Here is a 19,330-nt window from a genome sequence, read left to right on the forward strand (position 1 = left end):
GATGCTCGGATGGCCTTTCCCCACTTGTGCTGTGTGTATAAGAAGAAAGCAGACCTAGAACAGGAGACGAAGAACCTGAGATCTTAGAACCTGCTCTGCCCCTTCTCACCTGTGGCCTCAGGTGTGTTGGCATGCTGCCCGGTCAACCTCTTATGCCTAACATGGGGTGCAGGAGTGGAGGACGCTTAGGTCCTTTCCTGTTCTCACAATCCATGGTGTTATTTGGAGAATTTTGCCTAGATTGTGCGAAAGCAGGCATTTGCTAGGTACTTATTAAAGAGTCTGATGTGTACCCAGCACAGAGCTGAGCCCGACATGTTACCCCCAAAGTTATATAATGTGGCCTCTGCAAAGAAAAATGTTAGAGAGTAGCTGGAGACGCAAAACTGGTTCACAAGGAATAATGAGAAAGTCATCTCATTTTGGGCCGCCAGTCACTGCAGAGTCCATAAGCGTTTAGAAGATAGGTCATTTTGAATTGGAAAAGTTGTAGTGAATCTTACAGAGGATGTAGAATTTATCCTTCAAGACTTCCAAGAATTCATGAATGATGGATGGTCCTTGAACAGGGGGACATCCCCGGCTGTGGGTGGTAGCAGGAGCCCAGGGTCCGTGCAGGAGACAAGAGGGACCCAGTGCTCTGGGACGCGGCTGTTTACCAAAGGCAGTGTCCCGCTCCGTGTGCACTTGTGTCATTGACAAAAACAAGACTTAAGTTCTTCTATCAGCAGTTCACTTTTTCTTTGTTGGAAGCCTACTTTTTAGAAGGCCCTGAACAGCACATTGTATGGCCATCTAGCTGACACTGAGAGGGAGCCAGGGAAAGCTTCCTGGAAGAAGTGACATAGAAAAGAAAAGCTGGAGGATGAATGGGAGTTAGGGGCAGGGGGAGGGGAGGTATCCGTTGGGGAAATGAAACAGTGTGTGCAGCATCCAGGGCCGAGGCATTTATGAAAACTGGAGGCGAGTCAATGGATCATATATCAGAGTCCGTGAGGTCACACAGCAAGAGCTGAGGCCAGAGGTCTCAGGGCCCCATGGACCCCTATGAGGTTTTTTTTGTTGCAAAGGAATGGAGAGCCATTGAAAGGGGAGCCTGGCACCATCAGATCTGTGCTCTAGAAGGAGAATTCTGGCTTCGATGGAGTGAGCAGGTTGGGAAAGAGATGGACAGGAGGGGAGGACGGTCGGTCAGGACGCTGAGGCCGAGGTCCAGGAGCGGGCCTGGGGGCTGGGTGAGGGCAGCAGGGAGGACACTAGTTCCCGGGGAGCGGGGGGCCAGCCTGGGGTAGGGGGAGGCGGGGTGTGGGTTTCTTCCCACTCAGCTCCCCAACGAGCATCAGGGCGCAGGGGCGTCGGCAGCAGCCTGGGTACCGGCCTCGGCTGACCCTGGGCTGTAACTTCACCCGAGTCCCTGAGCGCTGATGAACGGAGATCAGGAGAGCACCGCGCTGGGGCTAAGGCGTGAGGATCAAACGGCCCGATCTCTGTAGGGAACTCGTCACGGGGTGAGCAGTACACCAGGCATCTGTGGTCACACATCAGATCCCACCTGCCCTCAGTCCCCGGGGCCGGTCCTCCAGAAGCATCCACACGCTCCACCACCCTACAAGACTGTCATCTGCGAGAGCTGGCTGTGCGCTCGAGCCTGGGATTGGGGCCGGGGGGCTTCAGGAGGGGGTGTGACAAGGAGAGGCAGGGGCCCGGCCACGCCAGGGCCGGCCCTTCAAAGGGGGCAGAGCTGGGTCGCGGAGCAGAGGCGTCCAGCCTGGTGGCCTGTGTCCTGCAGCTGCTGTGACAAATCCCCGCACGCCTGGTGGCTCAGAGCATCACGCGTTCAACGTCACATGGTTCTGTAAAGTCCTGCATGGCCTCGCAGGGCTACGGTCAGGGTGCCGGGACAGACTCGCTCCTTTCGGGGGTGTGGGCTGTGGGAGAGGCCACTTCCCTGCCTTTCTGGGGGCTGGGCTGCCCCACCCCTTAGTGCACACACCACCCAACCCCCGCCCCTGCAGGCCTCTCCCACGTCGAGGACTCTCGTGGCGACACTGGGCTGCCGAGGTACGCCAGGATAATCCCCCTAATTTAAGGTCACCTGAGCAACCCCCTTGATCCCATCTGCTACCTTGACTCCTGTTCGCCAGGGGCCCTAACATCTTCCCAGATCCCAGATCCTAGAGTCACGGATTCTTTGGGGAGGGAGGACTATTCCTGTTATCCCAGCAGGAATAGGCTGCCAAGAGGTCAAGTAAAATCAATGCTCGCCTAAATTGGGAAGAAGACAGACACCTGGGGAACTGAATTCAGTGAGGGCGAGGCCAGCGAGAAACGGGTGCAAGGAACAGAGGCAGGTGGCAAAGTGGAAAGGTCCGCTCAGGACGCTGTCGCGGGTGGCTCGGCCATAAACAGAGGCAGGTGGCAAAGTGGAAAGGTCCTCTCGGGACGCTGTCGCGGGTGGCTCGGCCATGAGGGCAGGTGACCGTCACCAGGTGTGAAGGGTCGGGTGTCCAGGTGCGAGGCGGGCTCTGGTCAGTGTCTGAGTTTGGATGCCACATCCACACTGGGGCCTCAGCTGCGTGCACAGGGTGGGCGAGATGCTGGCCTTTCCCAGAGAGCTGCTGGGCAGCGGCAAACGAGAGCAGGGATGTGAAAGCACTTTGTGAAGTTCCAGATGAGTGTGAGATGTTATTCTGGTGTCTTACCCGGAAGAGTATACTTTCATACCTAGGGACCTTGGGAGTTCCTGATACTTTGGCTCGTACCCAGTAAAAGGAGGCGTTTACTGACAGCTGTCCCGTCCTCAGCATTTGTATCAAAAGTGCTCTCAAATATGCTTTCCTAGGGGACCATCAGAGTTACGAGAATGCCGAGTCCCTTTCTCTTACCAATATTTAGGAATCTTTTCCTATATTCATTTCTTAATTCTTGATCTCATAGAAACCACTGTAGCCTCCACTATCAAAACCCCCGCTGTTGGTGTCTCCTAAAATTAACACCGAAATTGTTCCAAGGTTCACTGGCTGTAAGCAAGACGGCACCGTGGTTTCTTTATTAGGTCGCTTCAAAGTCCTACAGTGACTTCACAATCCTCTTTCTGTTTTTAATGGAGCCACCAAGTCCTAATTTTCCTTTCTTCATCTCTGAGTTGTCTTGGTTGTCATGATTGGAAATCCTTTGTTATTATTTAGGTTAACAAGGCTGCGGGGCCTCTCCTTGCCCTTTGCCTCCCCCTCCGTGGGAGAACGAGAGGGTTGAACGCAGCTTCCTGTGTCCCCAAAGGTCACTGTCGCTTGCCATGTTGTCCCAACCATTGCTCAGAGGATGCTTTCCAAATGGAATAATGAATGATTCAGGATTTATCGTGTTTTAAAAATACGGTAGTGTTTTAGTTTCACATGGTACATTATTAGATGTTTAGGTGGGAATGCCTTGTTGGGAGCTAGGCCTAAAATAAGTTCGCAAAACATTCACTAAAATGATGATTTCCATGAAGTTTTGGTCTGGGACAGAGCCTGTTGGCTGGCTGCAGGAATAAGGGCGATGAGAAAGGAGCTAACAAAGGAATTACCATGGGCAAACCACAACTAAAAACCCTTGACTCGGACGTTCACCGTGCGTTGACGGCTGTGGTAGGAAGGGCAGAATTGCAGCCTCTCTGTCTAGTGGTTTCAGCTACATTTCTGAATGTAGCTGTAAAGTTGAAGGGAAAGACCTTTGGGTTATGGGATATCTTGGTTGAACTAATTATAACTCTGTGTGGATCCTTAGCAATTCATCATTGAGAAGAATCATAAGATTTTATTAAACACATTCTAACGTAATAAATACCTTGCTAAGGAAAAACCACTTAGAATGAAGTCTGTAATAGGACTGAGAAAAGCAGGGTGATCTGAAGTCAGGTACCATATTCTCTCCCATATCCTTCACCCGTTAGTCCGACCACGACTGATAATAAACGCTGAGGCATCACCGGTTTCCTCCTAAACATCCAATACTGATTTCCTAACTTTGTAGACTTTCTATTTGAGTCTGTCAGCCAGGCCACGGTCATGGGCTGTGGCAGCACTTCAGTGGGGAGTATAAGATGTGGGATGATTTCTTCCCCTAGTCATTTCTTGGGCTTTAGGGAGCAGGGAACACAGGGAAAAGAAAGAGAAGATGAAATAAATGAGGGAGATATAATTGTCCCTTTCATTATAAGAATTCCACCTAATTTCTACTTCCCAGGAGTACAGAGTAAGTAGCTTTTCCTCCTTATTTAAAAAAAGAATTAATTTGATTTCTATAATTGGAACACTTTCTGTCTGCTGATTACCAGCTGGAACGGGATTCATGAATAAAAGTTTAGAGTGGCAATTCAAGAGAATCGTGTAGTCAAATAATTAAGTTATCTGCAATAGAAGAAAGCAAGTCTGGATATGACGAGGAACAAACGGGGCTGTGGGCCTTTCTTGCAAACTCGGCCCTGGGGACGTAACATGAGATATGCGGTGATGGACAATCTCGAGATGCTCAACCGCTGAAAAGAACGTTATCTCAGGTAGGAACACAGCGGGCATGTCAGGCGTGAGGGGTGAGGCCCAAGACAGTCAGGAACTACAGGTGGGAGGTAGATTGGCAGTGTCCTTCTCGGTGTGTCCCCACCTCTCCCCTACCTTGCTCTGAGTGGGTCATTTCCAGCATGATACTGTTGTGTCAGGAAAGCTACAGAGCCAGCCAGAGGGAGTGAATCATCATCAGACAGAGTGGACACTGGCTGGGGCTCCAGCTGTCAGCAGTGAAATGGCCTGTTGGCCGGTCCACCCCAAGTGGTCTCTCCACCCCCTTAGCCAATGCAAGCGTTAGGTGCAGCTGCCCCTGAGAAGAACAGGTGTGGCGGTCCCCACAGCCGAGCTGCTGGGAGGAAAATGCAGGTTTTTGTTGTTGTAGAATCAACAACAAAAACACAAGACACACACACACGCACACACACATGTGCACACACGCGCACACACACACACACACACAGTTGGAAGACTAACCCTACCCAATCTCAAGGATTATTATTATAAAACTACAGTAATCAAAACATGTATTGGACTAAAGGTAGAAGATAGATCAATTTGTAAGAATAGAGAATCCCAAAATAAATACACCCACATATATATATCGAAAACTGATTTTTGGGAAAGTTCAAAAGGCAATGCAGTGGAGAAAGGATAACCCTTCAGCAAATGATGCTGAAAAAATTGGATATGCAAGAAAAAGGAAACCCACCCCTACCTCACACCATCTGCAAAAATTGACTCCAAGGAGTCATAACCAGTGTAAAAGTAAAAACTGTAAAATTCCTAGAAGAAAAATTAGAGAGATAATTGTGACATTGACTAGACAAATATTTCTTAGAAATGACACCAAAAGGATGATCCATAAAAGAACAGATTGATAAATTGGACTTCCTCAAAATTAAAAACTTCTCCAAAGATACCGGTTAAGAGAAGGACAAACAAGTCACAGTCTGGGAGAGAATTTTGCAGAGCATGTATCTGATGAAAGACTTGTATCTTGAATATATAAAGAACTCCCAGACTCAACATTAAGAGAATAAGCAACACAGTTTTAAAAAAGGGAAGAGATTTGAACACTTTACAAAAGAAGATATACAAGTGACAAATAAGCACTGGGAAAGAGGCTCGAGCGTTAGGGAAATGCCAGTTACAGCCGTGATGAGACACTACATCTGATGCTGTGTCTACCAGACTGGCTCAAATTTAAGCGACTGACCGTGCTCAGTGAGGAGGAAGGGACTGGGACTCTTACACTGGTGGTGTGGGTGTAAACGGTACAACACCCTGGAAAAGAGTTTGGCAGTTTTAAAAAGAGTTAAACATCTAGCTACTCGCTTTTAAGTATTTGCCCAAGACGGAAGGAAATATGCTTCTATGTGAAGACTTGTAAATGATTATTCATAGCAGCTTTACTCGTAATAGGTAAAAACTAGAAGCAACCAACAGGTACATCAACAACCTAATGGATAAACGAATTGTGGATTTCAAGCAATGGAACGTCCCTCAGTGAGAAAAGGAATGTTAATGATACACACGACAGCACGGATGAAGCTTGAAATAATTATGCAAGTAAAAGAAGCCCACCAGAAAAGAGCAGATGCTGTGTGGTCCTGCGATGCGGTACTCTGTGAAGCGTAAGGTACTCAATCTTCTATGTGACGATAGAACGCCCAGTGGTCCCCACCTCCTGGTGTTCACACTTCTGTGGAGTCTCACCTTGGGTGTGGCTGGACCTAGCAATTCACTCCTACTGAGTAGACTTGGCCCCTGTGGTGGGCTGTCACCTCCTCAGAAGGTTGCATAGACATTGGGCCTTCTGTCTCGGGCCCCCTCTCTCACTCACCACTTGCTCTGAGGGGCTTGAGCTGCCTGGCTGTGAGTTGCAGGGGCAAGGAACTGATTCTCTGTCCCACAGCCAGTGAGGACCTGAGGCCTGGCCACAGCTACGTGAAGGGGCTTGGAACTAAATTCTCTGTCCTCTGGCCATGAGATGATGGAGGTGCCAGCTGACACCTCGCTCACACCTTCTGAGAGACTCTGAGCCCTTGGCCCTCAGCTAAACTGTGTCAGCATTCCTGGCATTCAGACACTGTGAGATTAAAAAATGCTGGTTGTTTTAAGCTGTTAAATTTGGGGATAGATTGTTACACGGCAGTAGATAACTAATACACTATGCGAAGTATAAGTATAAAGAATGTTATGTTTCTCATCTCGAACAGGGGAAGACATAAAAGACAATGCTATTGATAAGCTATAAACATTTCATAGGAAAAACAGACAGATGCCAGGTGCTAACAATTCGTGGATAGTAGTAACAAAAATAAAAATAGAATAAATCACTTTCAAACCAGTAGAATTAATGTCTATATCCAAGACAAAACAGAAAAAGAGAAAGAAAATTTAAAAGAAAGCTTTATAAATGGAAAATGTACAATAAGATGAAATAAGTTGCTTAATATCCCAGTATTTGACATAAATGTAAACAGTTTAAATTCACTGATCAAAAGAAGAAAGGCTCTCAAATTCTGAAACCAACAGATGAGACCCAGAATTATGTAATTAGCAAGACTGCATTTAAAAGGCTCAGAAAGGCTGGAAATACAGCAAAAAGAGATGATCTATACCACAGAAAGGTAAAAGTAAAGGGATCCAGAGTAGCAGTTTTAAATTTGCATAAATTATAACTTAAAGGAAATTGTGAAAAAGAGCAAAGATAGAAGTACTCATAAAAGTCACTTTGCCTTCGTTGGGCCAGAGTCAGGGAAGGGGCAGAGAGGGATGGAGGGCGTGCCTGGGAGCCTCTGACTCATGGGGAGGAGAGGGATAGAGGAAAGATGGTTCCCTTAATAGAAAACCAATGGGGGGTGGGGGACAGGAATCAGGGGAAATAGATACATTAACAAATGTTCTTTTCAGTGCACATCTCTCAGAAACTGATGGGACAAGCACACGCAAACGTGTAGCTACGTCCAGTAATGGTGGACCGGGTCATCCAAGCCAAAACTTATGCTGGGAACAATAGTAACTCCATACACACACTGCACACAGACACACATAGGAATGCTCACACACGCACACACACACACGCGCACACCACATGTGTGCACACCCACACACGTACAGACACACACAGGGATGCACACTCGTGCATATACACAGGCAGACACACATCTGGAAATGACTAGAAAGTTGACAAGTGGTGACGTCCTGGGTCGGGGTCCCGGGTCGCCTGAGATGGGCAGGTGATTCCAGAGTCTTGGGTCGCGTGGACTCCTGGGGAATTGGCTGATTCTCCGGAGCAGCTAAGGGGCTGCATGGCTGTGTGTGCGCGTGTGCGGAGGTGGCGGCTCTGTAGGGCTGGGGGACAGGCCTGCCAGGGGACCCAGTGAGTCGCCTCGTGTTCTGGTCCTGAAAACCTGCACCTTGGGAGTGCAATGACTAAATGGCTAACCTATTTCAAGTTCAGTTTTGCGTACTGTGTGACGTAAGGTTTGAAGTTTCTTTTTGTGGCAGATGATAGCTGTTATTTCATTGGTTGGAAAGACTAGGCTTGCCCCCATTGGATTACGTTGGAAATTTTGTACGCTTGGCCGTGTGTGCAGGCTGACTTCTGACGCTGCCCTGTTCCACTGCTCCATGGTCTGTCCTGTGTCCAAACCAAACTGTGCTGTAGCCTTACGGTAAGTCTCGGAGTCAGGTGGCTTAAGTCCTCTACGCTAGTTATTTTTTGCAGTTGTTTTGACTGTTCTAAGTCCTTTGCTGTGCCGTATACACTTTAGAATCAACATGTCAAATGCGAAGTAAAAGCTCATAGGGATTTTTATTGGAATGCCACGAAATCTATTGATCAGTTTGGGGAGAATTAACATCGAAACCATTTTGAGTCTCTTCCGATGCACAAACGTGGTGTATTTCGTCATTTATTTAGGCTTTGGTGTAAATTCCTTAAGATGTCCTACAAAGACGAGCACATCCTCTTCAGATAAAGACAGTTTTTCCTATTCCTTTTCACATGGTTTACCTTTTCTGCAAACCCCCGTTGAATGAAAGCGGCAAGGTTCTCAGTCACAGGGGAAAGATTTTTATCTTTTACTGTTGAGATTGGTGTTAGCTGTTGGGATAGTTAATGCTATCAAATTAGTGCTTTAACTAACTTCATCCCACAAAAATTTTGTTATGTTGTGTTTTCATTTTCGTTCAAACTATTTTCTAATTCCTCCTGTTAATTCTTTTTGACACACATATTATGTAGAAGTATGTTGTTTAATTTCGAAATATTTCAGGACGTTCCCAAATATTTCTGCCACTATTTTATGTTTAATTCTGCTGTAGTCAGAAGAAATACTTTGCTCTATTACGATCCTGTTAAACTTTATGAGGCTTATTTTATGGCCCAGAACATGGGCTATTTGGTAAATATTCCATGTTCACTTAAAATGAATGTTTTTCTGCTCTTGTTGGGTGTCCTCCTATAACCATTAGGTCAAGATGGTTGGTAGGGCTTTTTAAATCGCCACTTTCCAAATACATGACATTGAGGGTTAGGATTGCAACACATGAATTTGGGGGGATGTAAACGTTCAGTCCACTGTGAGCTTCAATTGAAAGGCAGAAATATGTGAGCGGATTAAAAAATCAGATAGCAGCCAACAGAATGCTGCTCACGAGTGACACATGTGCACATAAGGAGGCGGGAAGGTTGAAAGTAAAATGATGGAAAAACATATAATTTACGGACACTAGCCCCACAGTTCCCGAACTAGGCCTTGAGGTATCCTGTATGCCAGAGAAAGCCCAGAGGGATGACACGGGATATTTTACATTTTGAAGGAACACAGCAAAATGTGTCGGGCCCTGCACCAATTACCAGCTCAAGGTACTTCCCGGTTCCAGCGTCAGATCTCTGTGTTATATTTATGATGATGCTGTATCTTTGTGAGGCTGACATTTCAGCAGTTGCTGGGATAAAAAGCAAGTACTGTGCAGAGATCCTTGTGGTCCCGGAAGTGAAGGGGGTGATATTCTTTCTGATTCCAGGTGCTGAGAGGCTGTGTGGTGCCTGGCAGGTGCCAAGTTCTTAAGACAAATGTTTATCAAGCCTTTTGGACCTATTTAATAAATGGAACAACTTAGTTTTATTTTGTCTTAACATTTTTTATCTTGACACAATTACTGAGACGCTGAGAAAATTTGGGAACCTAAACAAATAAACAAACAAAAAAGGGGTGAACTTATATTAATATCAAAGTAGAAATCAAATTAAAAAGTTTTACTAGAGATACACAGGTTGCTTCATGATAGTAAAAAGTTCAAGTCACCTGGAAGATATAAAAATTCTAAGAGAGCCTCAGCTGTAGGAAGCACAGACTGACAAACTGACATGGAGAAAGTCAAAATTGCAACCATATTTGCAATTTGAAATTGCAAATATGGGGAATTTGAAAAATCTCTCCTCATTATCTGATAAAACACCTTATTAAATTATTAAAAAGACTTATTTAAGCTGTGAGACCAGTAAGGGTTAAAGCATTTCTACAATTAGCAAACTGGACTCATGGATATATTTTAAAACTACACCCAGGGGACTTCCCTGGCGGTCCAGTGGTTAGGGCTCCGTGCTTCCATTGCAGAGGGCAGGGGTTCGATCCCTGGCTGGGGAACTAAGTAAGATATTGCATACCGCATGGTGCAGCCAAAAAAATAATAATAATAAAATAAAATAATAACTACACCCAATGACTGCAGAGTACATATTATTTTCAAGCACATGAAAAGCATTTATAAAAATTAACCATATTCTGGCCATAAAACAAGGATGTCTCAACATATTTCAATGAATTAAAATCATACAGGGTGTATATTTTGACCATAATTTACTTAAACCAAAACCCAATAGTAATAGATAACTAGAAAAAACCCTACACATTCATTTGAAAATTAAGGAATAAACTTCCAAATAATTATGGGTCAAAGGAAAAGTCATGATGGAAATTAGAAAATATTTTGAATTGGATGATAAAAATGCAATATATCAACACCCGTAGGATTCAGTTAAAGCTTTGCTTAGAGAAAATGTACAGGTTTTCGTGCATTTTTCAGAGGAAAAAAAGGCTTAAAATGTGTAAGTTAACTACCTATCTTAAGCAACTGGGAGATGACAGCAAGTTAAACTTAAAGAAAGTAGAATGTTGGAAAAGACAACACAAATTAATGAACTTGGAGATGAACAGAGAAAATCAAAGAAGTCAAAAGTTGGATCTTTGCAAAGATGTGAATGTCAGTCAACCTCTGGCACGTTTAATCAGAGAAAAAGAGAGAGAGAAAAATTAACGGTGCCTAAAGTGAAGACTCCGTATCTCCAGATCCTTTAGACTTTAACAAAACAATAAATGTATTTTAAAGAAAAGTATTTATTTATGTTAATAAATTTCTAAAAGTAGGTGAAGTAGAAAGATTATTAGAAAAGTAAAACATCAAAAATTGTCTCATAAAGTATAAAAATATGAATAGTTCCGTAAGTATTAAAGAAGTTTAAAAAGTTTAAAAACCTGTCTCTGAAAATTTGGGGATGATTAGTTGTGTTGGTAAATTGTACCAGATCCTTAAGGAGGAAATGGTGTCAATATTACACACACTCTTCTAGAGAATAGAAAACGTGGGGACTTCCCACTTTTCCAGCAGTGTGACCTTAAACAAATTACTTCACGTACCTGTGTCTCCATGAAGGTAATGACCCGATCAGGTCGTTATGAACAGTGAAGCCCTTGGTATTTCTGAAGTGTCTGAGACACGTCCTGGCACAGGGTAAGCAGGTGCCAATGTCGTTAAATAAACTAACTTGTTGGATAACAAGATTATCAACTAACTAGTCTGTATTAACTTGTCTAGTGACTTGCTGAGCGCTCTGAGTTCCGTACGGAGCTGACGTCCCCCCGAGAGCCACCTGGGCGAGGAACTATAGGGCAAGCTGAGATCAGTCAGGACCGTTGTCATAGCTCAGCTTGGGGTTCCCTGAGCCCCTCCCACTTAAAGCATGAATTTGAACTCCGCGGAAACACAAGAAGGCAAGCCTCTGGTAAAGCATTCTTGGGGGAGAAAATGTTCCTATCCAAAGCCAAGTTCATCCGTACCCGCACCAGGTGTGGCCCTGCAAAGCTCTTCTCCCCACACCCGTTCTCCTCTCTTCCTTAGAGGGCGAAACCGATGACAGGCTCGCGGGGCCCCTTGCCGACTGGTTGGTTCTGGTTGGATGTAGCCAGTGGAAGGACTGGTGGGAGACCAGGGCAAGAGGGGCAAGGGTGTCCGAGCATCCCGCCGGCCCCTCCGCTCCCGGGGCGCTGCTGCCGACGGCCGGGCCCTCCTGCACCTGTGGTCTCTGCTGGGGGAAGTCTCCTCCCGTGGCTGTCCCCCAACCCCGGGCTCCCACTGTCGCTGACACTCGACCTCCTCCTCTCAGGCTGGTCCCCTCAACGCCCCACCCCCCGTACCTCTGTGCATCATTCCCCCCTTGCATTTACTACATCCCCGCCAGGGAGGGGTCCTGATGGGTGCACTCGGCCTCGTGGTGGTCCCGTTCTTCCGGGGGTGAAGGGCTCCTTCCAGCTTAGCTCTCTGCCTTTCAGCATCGCTTTGCTTGGCCTCTGAGGATTCCTTTGCTTTCTTGTTAGTTCAGCTCTGCATTTAAAAAGACGCTTGTGCTATTTTATCCAGAATTTCTAAATGTCTTGTCCCGAAAAGTTTCATCAGGATGTCTAGTCTGCCATGCTCTCTAAAGGCAGATGTAGCCCAGGGATTTCCGATATTATTATATTGGGGGGGGGCACTGCTCTTCAAACAAAATCTTATATAGATTCTTACTGTATACCATAAGAGTCTTAATATAGAGACACAATAAGGAAAAGTGCTGTGCCTCTATTGCAAAAGAAATGGTACTGCCTGGATTTGTTTGTCTCTCCCCATCTCCCTAATGAGGAACTCACGCCCCTGGAACTCTGTACAGCTCAGTTTGCTGCTCTCTTTGCTAGCTCAGTCCCGACTTTAGTAATACACGTAAGGAGTTACTTGCTTTAAAATGCTCTGTTGGTTGATGGTAGATTTAGAAAGAACCAGGTCTCCTTGTGGCTAAATTAAAGCATTTTGCATTACATTTCATACTGACATAAACATGACACAATAAAGATAGCAAATAAGAGCAGTTTACAGGTAAGCACTGAATTGCAATTGTTGGCCTAAATGTTAGAACCTATGGATCATAAAGACTTTGCTTTCAAACATACGCCTGGGACCTGAAATTAATTCAAGGGTCAGCTTTAAGCTGGGGCTTGAGATCCCCACATTTTTCCTACGTTGAGTAAAAAAAGTCCTTTCCTGTTATATATCTTCAGCCCTAGGCACTGGCTTACGACCTGGTAGAGTGATAGGTTATAGAGCATGGCCGTTATGCTTTAGGAAGAAGCTTCTAGTGCCCAAATTGATCTTCTGTTTCCTTACAAACTGTGTATTCCAGAGATATAGATGACAGGCTTGAATGAAATAGGTCAACAGTACTTAAGGTAAGTAATACTTTAATCAATTTTAAGATAATTTCTGATGGCTAGTACATAATGGTAATATACTACTTTTAAAATTTCCTTCTAAAGTGGTGTAGACATTTAAAAACCCTGTTGTATAAATTGCTTTTGAAAGACACAGTTACCCGTTCTATCTTCCCTCAATGGATATGTTTATTGAAGTGGCCGTAGTAGAGTTCTTATATTTACTGTGATTATTGTCGCTCTCTAGGCACCTTGTGAATTCCCATATCCTGGGGACGTATGGGTGACCTACATAGTTTTCATGGCTCTAGTGCTACGGAAGGAAGTCGACTGCTTTTGTGACTGACGGTTTTGAAATTGGCAATATATTCTTAATGCCCAGTGAATGTCTTATTTAAATTCACACTGATTTTTCATAAGTCCATATTGTAATATCCCAAGGGCAGGAAAAGAAACAAAACTGAAAAAAAAAAAAAGTGGGTGGACAATGAGACACAGTTACGAAGCGCGTGACTCCTGACCCGCTCTTTCTAATCAGTGGTGGACTGGGCAGCGTGTGGGTGCAGAGGGGATAGGAGGTGCCGTCTGTCTCATGGGGTGATGGAGTAGCAGACCGTCCGTTCTGACAGCTCGTGTTCTCCAGCACTGAGTCCCACGTAGAGCGCAAATGCCCCCAGTACGCCATCTCCACAGAATCACAGGGTGATGGAGCCAGGAGAGGCCTCCAAGGACACGTGGTCCAGGCATGACAAACGGGTTTCGTCTGGGTGTCACCGAGTGACTGATTGGACAGTTAAGATAAACCAGAGCGATGGCTCAGTGAGCAGCGTCTGCCACCGCCCAGGGCCGGAGGTGGGACCTGAAACAGATGCTGCTTAGTCCAACCCCCTTGTTTCCTAGATGGGGCAGCGGACACCAGGGAGGTTGCTCGCTCAAGGTCATCACCCTGTAATTAAGGCAGTTCCAAAACTCGGTCTCCCGGTTCTTAATTGGCTCATGCTGACACACCACAATGCTTCCTTAATCTGGAGGGTCAAATACCTTCAATTAAATGTGATTTTTAAGTTGTACGTATTTTGATGGTAGGCGAATCCATGCATTAGTTTTCAATCCTTCTATCACTTCAGTTTGTGGCAACCAAGTGTTCTGTCTCTATCCAATGTCATCTCAGTGCAGATCTTCTGTGTATTAAAAAAAAAAGTAACTGTTTTTGTGAACATGACTCACCCTCAATCAAACTGAACATCCTGTCTCTGAAAACAATTAATTTCCTGATCCTTCTTCAAGTAAATGAAAATATCAACTAAAGGGTAAATATAAAATGTTGATCATTTTTTCCTGGATATTAAAATGGAGTTGTCCTTTACCTACAACATACATAGCCATTATTTTTCCGAAAAATCATCTCTAAAGGATTCAAAGTGTGCATCCCACCCAGAGAGACTCAGGGGTCCTTGTTCACAAGGAGACACGGCTTGGAGGGCTCATTGCAGCTTCGTTCATTATGGCAAAAACTGGAACCCGCACAAAGGTCCTTTACCAAGAGTGTAGACAGAAAAACTCAGGGCTTACTCATGTAACTGAAGGTGACATAACAGTTAAAATGAGTGAACTGGAATTGTATTTATGAATGTAAATAAACTATTTTACTGAATTGAAAACTTTTACCTCTAGTCTGATGACATTTATATGAAGTTAAAAACCCATGCAACCATCTTCTGTAACACTTATGGATGTTCATGGGTGCTCACCATGCATTTCTTTATCTTTGTCTATTTGAAATGCGAATCTAAAAATGATGCTTACGACAATGAAAACTAAACCCGGTTTAGTTCAACCAAAAAATAAAAAAGATTTCACTGGTGATGGCGAAAACATATTCTCAATTATCAGATTCGAATTTTACTGGATTTTGACATACCCAACTTGCCCTTTCTCATCAGAATGCAAGTATGTTGTATGGTGCATGTCAAAAGTCAAAGAGTTTTTACACTAAAGGTAATTAATTGGCTTTGATCATTTTAAGGCAAAAGTAGCTGTTTCTCTATTTGCTTTGCATTTGGTAGAATCTGCGGAGGTACCTGTGTTGGTGAGGAAGCTGGGTTCGTGGTGCCGGGTAGGTCAGCATCGAGGGCAGTAGGGGTTGTCCCGGGGGCTGTTCCACCCGGGATGGCCAGCAAGAGCCCAGCTGTGCACAGAACTAACTTCCAGGGCTGCATCCCTCAAAACCCAAGTATTAGCATCCCCACGTCACCACGGATGCCTTCCGCATCTTGTCCCCGGATCTAACGACTTGCACAACACCCTGCGTCTCATCCAATCTTCTTTCACTCTCAGGGTACTTTCTTCTAGGCTGATGGCCTGATCTCCATCTCCCCCCACCCCACCAATCTCTCCCACTAACGCCCAGCCCCGACGGTCCAACTTAGATTCCCGTCGACAACGCAGACTCAACATTTCCAGAAGGAATTGATTTTTCCCTCCGCTCGGGTCTGCATGGCGTCCTGATCTCTCTCCGCATGTCTCTCCAGTTCCCAGAGATCCCAGAGCTCAGGGCTGTCTGGCCTTCAGGACTCCTGCTGTACCGCCCCGTAGGCAGCCAGTTAGTGCCTTGGTGAAGTCTGATGCCCAGACCTTCATTCCGCACCGTGACCACTCTTACTGCTTCAGGCCCGTGAACAGCTTCTCGGTCGCTGTGCCACATGTGTTTCCTCTCACGTCCTTCGCTTGCACACCAGTGACAGGGGAGCCCCTTCAACTCCACTTCCATCCTGTTCCTCCAACCAGTGGATTCTGCACCAGCCAAAGACCAGCTTTCTCAGTCATTCTTCATCCAAACCCGTCTTGTTAGCCGTTGTCCACCCTTCTCCAACAGGAATCCTGTATTTCTACCAATTTCGCTACTCTTGTTTCTTAGAAGTCAATACCAGTAGTTGGATACTTATGATGAACTGCATGGTATTGCCTTTGAGTTTGCATAGCTCTTCTCTCCCATTGGGTCATGAGTTTCTAAAATGTGTGCAGTAGTTCTTTTTATTTTTTGTTTCCTGAATAGTCACTTGCTGTACATCTTTCGGGCACTCAAAAAGAAATGCATAAGTTAAAATAAAGTCTTGTGCATCTGAAAAAAATTTTCATTTCAATAACTGTAAATAATCAAATCAAAAAATCCTGTCAGTTTTCCTTTCAGGATTTGTTTTCTTTTATTGCAACAATGCTTGATAATATTGGGTTGGGGGTAGGAAATTGAGCCCACATTCTGGTTATGCTTGAGAAGTATGCCTAGAAATGAATAGGTTATTTAAGTTATGAAAAACAGATGTGATTTTGACTGTGTTAAACCAGAACTATTGAAAATGAAATACTCATCAAGTTGGTTACTTTTCATGCTTTACATATTATGGAAACCAACCCTTTAACAAGTGAATTCAAGGACTCTCTAGATGTGTATGCACGTGTGTGTGTGTCTGTGCATGTGTGGTGTGTGTGATCTATGTGCATGTCTGTCTGTGCGTGTGTGTGTAATCTTGTACGTTCATTGGTAATTGCCATATGACCCCAACACGATGGTTAGTTTATGATAATCATAAAGAAATTCTTGTGACCAACAAAGCTACGGGGTCTGAAACTAAAAACATCATGGGACCAGCATTAGTCTGAATTTGGTCTCTGCAATATCTATGATAGATTTTATAATAACTGTGACGATTAAAAACTTCAATTTCGTATCAAGACAGAGTAACCTAAAAGCAGATCAGTATCTTAATGTTTTCTAATACATAGATTGATTACATTTTTAATTCAAGTTCTCATAACGGAGGTGCAGATTATCTCTCCATGAATGAGGGTGGATTACGTGATGCCCACAGATTTGCTTAGTGTTTCCCACGTGCAACCCGACCAGATCAAACGAACGTGGGGACGGTCACGTGACCTGGTGTTTGTGTGCCCGTCTGCATATTCTTCAGCTGAGGGTGAATGTGACTTGCAGGATAACAAAGGGTCTTAGAGAATCTTTAATTTCATATTCTAACTAGTTAGCCCTATTTGTTTGCTTTGAGTCACTCATTTCAATAAGGTGAAAACTTGCGTTAATCCCCCATTCATCAGTTGCCTGGATGCGTGCGAAATAGATCATGTGGACAAAACAAAGCCCTGCCAGACGCAATCTGCCATTGTCCCCTAAGCTGCTTCGAGGGGACTCTTCACAGGTACCAAGAAGCCACTCCAGCCACTTCACATAGTTTTGAAGATCCTCTCCTTTTTTTCCCCGCATAGCACATGACTCAGCACAGAAGAAAAGCCCAAAGCAGGCATCAGATGAAGGAGAAGCTGAAGGAGGCCGACCTCGTTTTCCACACACAGAGGGACAATTGGCTCTGCAATAGTTTTGGAGAGCTGAGTTCAGTGAATAAATTGTGACATGGGAAAAACTGAAAAGGACAACAGTTTCCTGGCCCGCACAGAATCATTACCTTGGGTTGGCATTTTTCTTGAAGACCAATTGATAAAACAGGACAAAAATGTTTTTCCCCATTAATTGCTTTCAAACACCGTCCTGCTAAACACCCAATTAAAAGGTAGAAGTGTGGTCCTCTGTTTGCTTCTAATGACCGTGCAAGAGAGGCCGGGGGCGGATGGAGAGAAGGGACGGCAGAGGGAGAAAAGAAATAATGGAAGAGTCTAGCATTTTCTTTTATGGGTTGTAGGATAAAAAGATCAATGGAGAAGGTTTATCACGTCTTTAGCCTACAACAGCCTCCTGAAAGACCAGGGCCTTTGAAACACTACACAAGCCACATAACTCTTCTGAAAGGGAGTCATTCTTTGGGACTCCATTGGAACTGACGTGTCTAAACACGTTTGCACATCCAACCAAATATCTGGATTGATTTGTGCACAAGGAAATACACGGTCAGCTCAAAACACCTTAAATCTGCCACTTACAGAGTAATCTCAAATTGTGACATTCTAAACATTGTTTAAATCACAAATATAAAGCATAGTAAAGTAAGCAGAGCTGGTTGTGTTTTGACCGCATCAGGGCTTCTAATCTGGGAAGAGACCAAGTGGGTTCATGTTATAGTTGGAGCTGCTTTGGGTGAGTTTAGTTGGGGCTGGGTTGTGGAGGAGGGGGAGGGGTGCAGGGGGAGGGGAGAGAAGGAATCTAAGACCTATCAGTGCAGCGTGGTTACAGACTCTGTCTTTTCCTCTCTCACCCATCCCTCACTTTCTCCCACTTTTCTTCCCTCCCAAGTCCTATTTCTATACCCATCTTTTAGCCTGTGGGATTTGGTGTATGAAGACAGTAAAAAACGCTCCTAGCTTTGTACGGCATCAAACAAATTGGGGTTGGGAGGGGCATGAGGTGACTTCAGGGATGCATTGAGTCTCTATTTCTATGGATTCTCTTGGGTTAGCTTTCAGAAATTTGATCAGAACAGAACAGATATTAAGCACAACTCTTTAAAGTTACCGTTTGCAGCAAGCGCACACCACCTGGTGAAGCAGACTGGGCAGCTGGATGGGATGGCCGAGTGAGCCCAGGCCCGGTTAGGTCTCCTTTGACATGGCCGGCCCGTGGGGATGCAGTACTGCTTGTAGATTTTGTTTCATGTTTTAGCCAGCAAATTACAATTCTAGTAACAATAACTAACATGTCTGGAGCACTTACGATGTGCCCGTGTTGTGTCAAACATTTTTCATTTATGAGTTCATTGATCCATGCAGAAGTCTCTGAGGCAAGTACTAGCATCACCCCGCGATCTGGGGGACGCAGAGTCTAAACTAGCTCGTGTACACTCGGCTAAAAAGTGCTGGACTTGGACGTGAGTTGGTTTGCTTCACCTTAGCGTGGGGATCTTCACCCTGAACCGAGAGTTTGCCTGAGGTCACCGCCATCTCAGTAGTTTACTCCGAGAGGATCTGATGGATGACACTGTCCTTGAAGATGATGTGGTTATAAGAAACATGGTGAGGCAAAGTCAGTTCTGGATTTTCCCGTGTTAAACATACAGGACAGGAAGGAGGTTGGCAGGGTTGACCCTGCTTTACAGACAGAACACCTTTTTCCTAATAAAAAGTCCGATGCCTCCAAGGGGGTACAAAAAGCCAAAGTGAGGCTGACTGTACTTTCTGCTAGGATTCATCCTCATTCAAGATACCGTAAAAGTAGTTGGAATTGATTAACGGCAGCATCTATAGAACGGGATTCATAGCAACACTGGGTTTGATTGTATCTGCAGGACT

The sequence above is a fragment of the Phocoena sinus genome, chromosome 9, assembly GCF_008692025.1.
Source record: "Phocoena sinus isolate mPhoSin1 chromosome 9, mPhoSin1.pri, whole genome shotgun sequence".
Lineage (NCBI taxonomy): Eukaryota > Metazoa > Chordata > Mammalia > Artiodactyla > Phocoenidae > Phocoena > Phocoena sinus.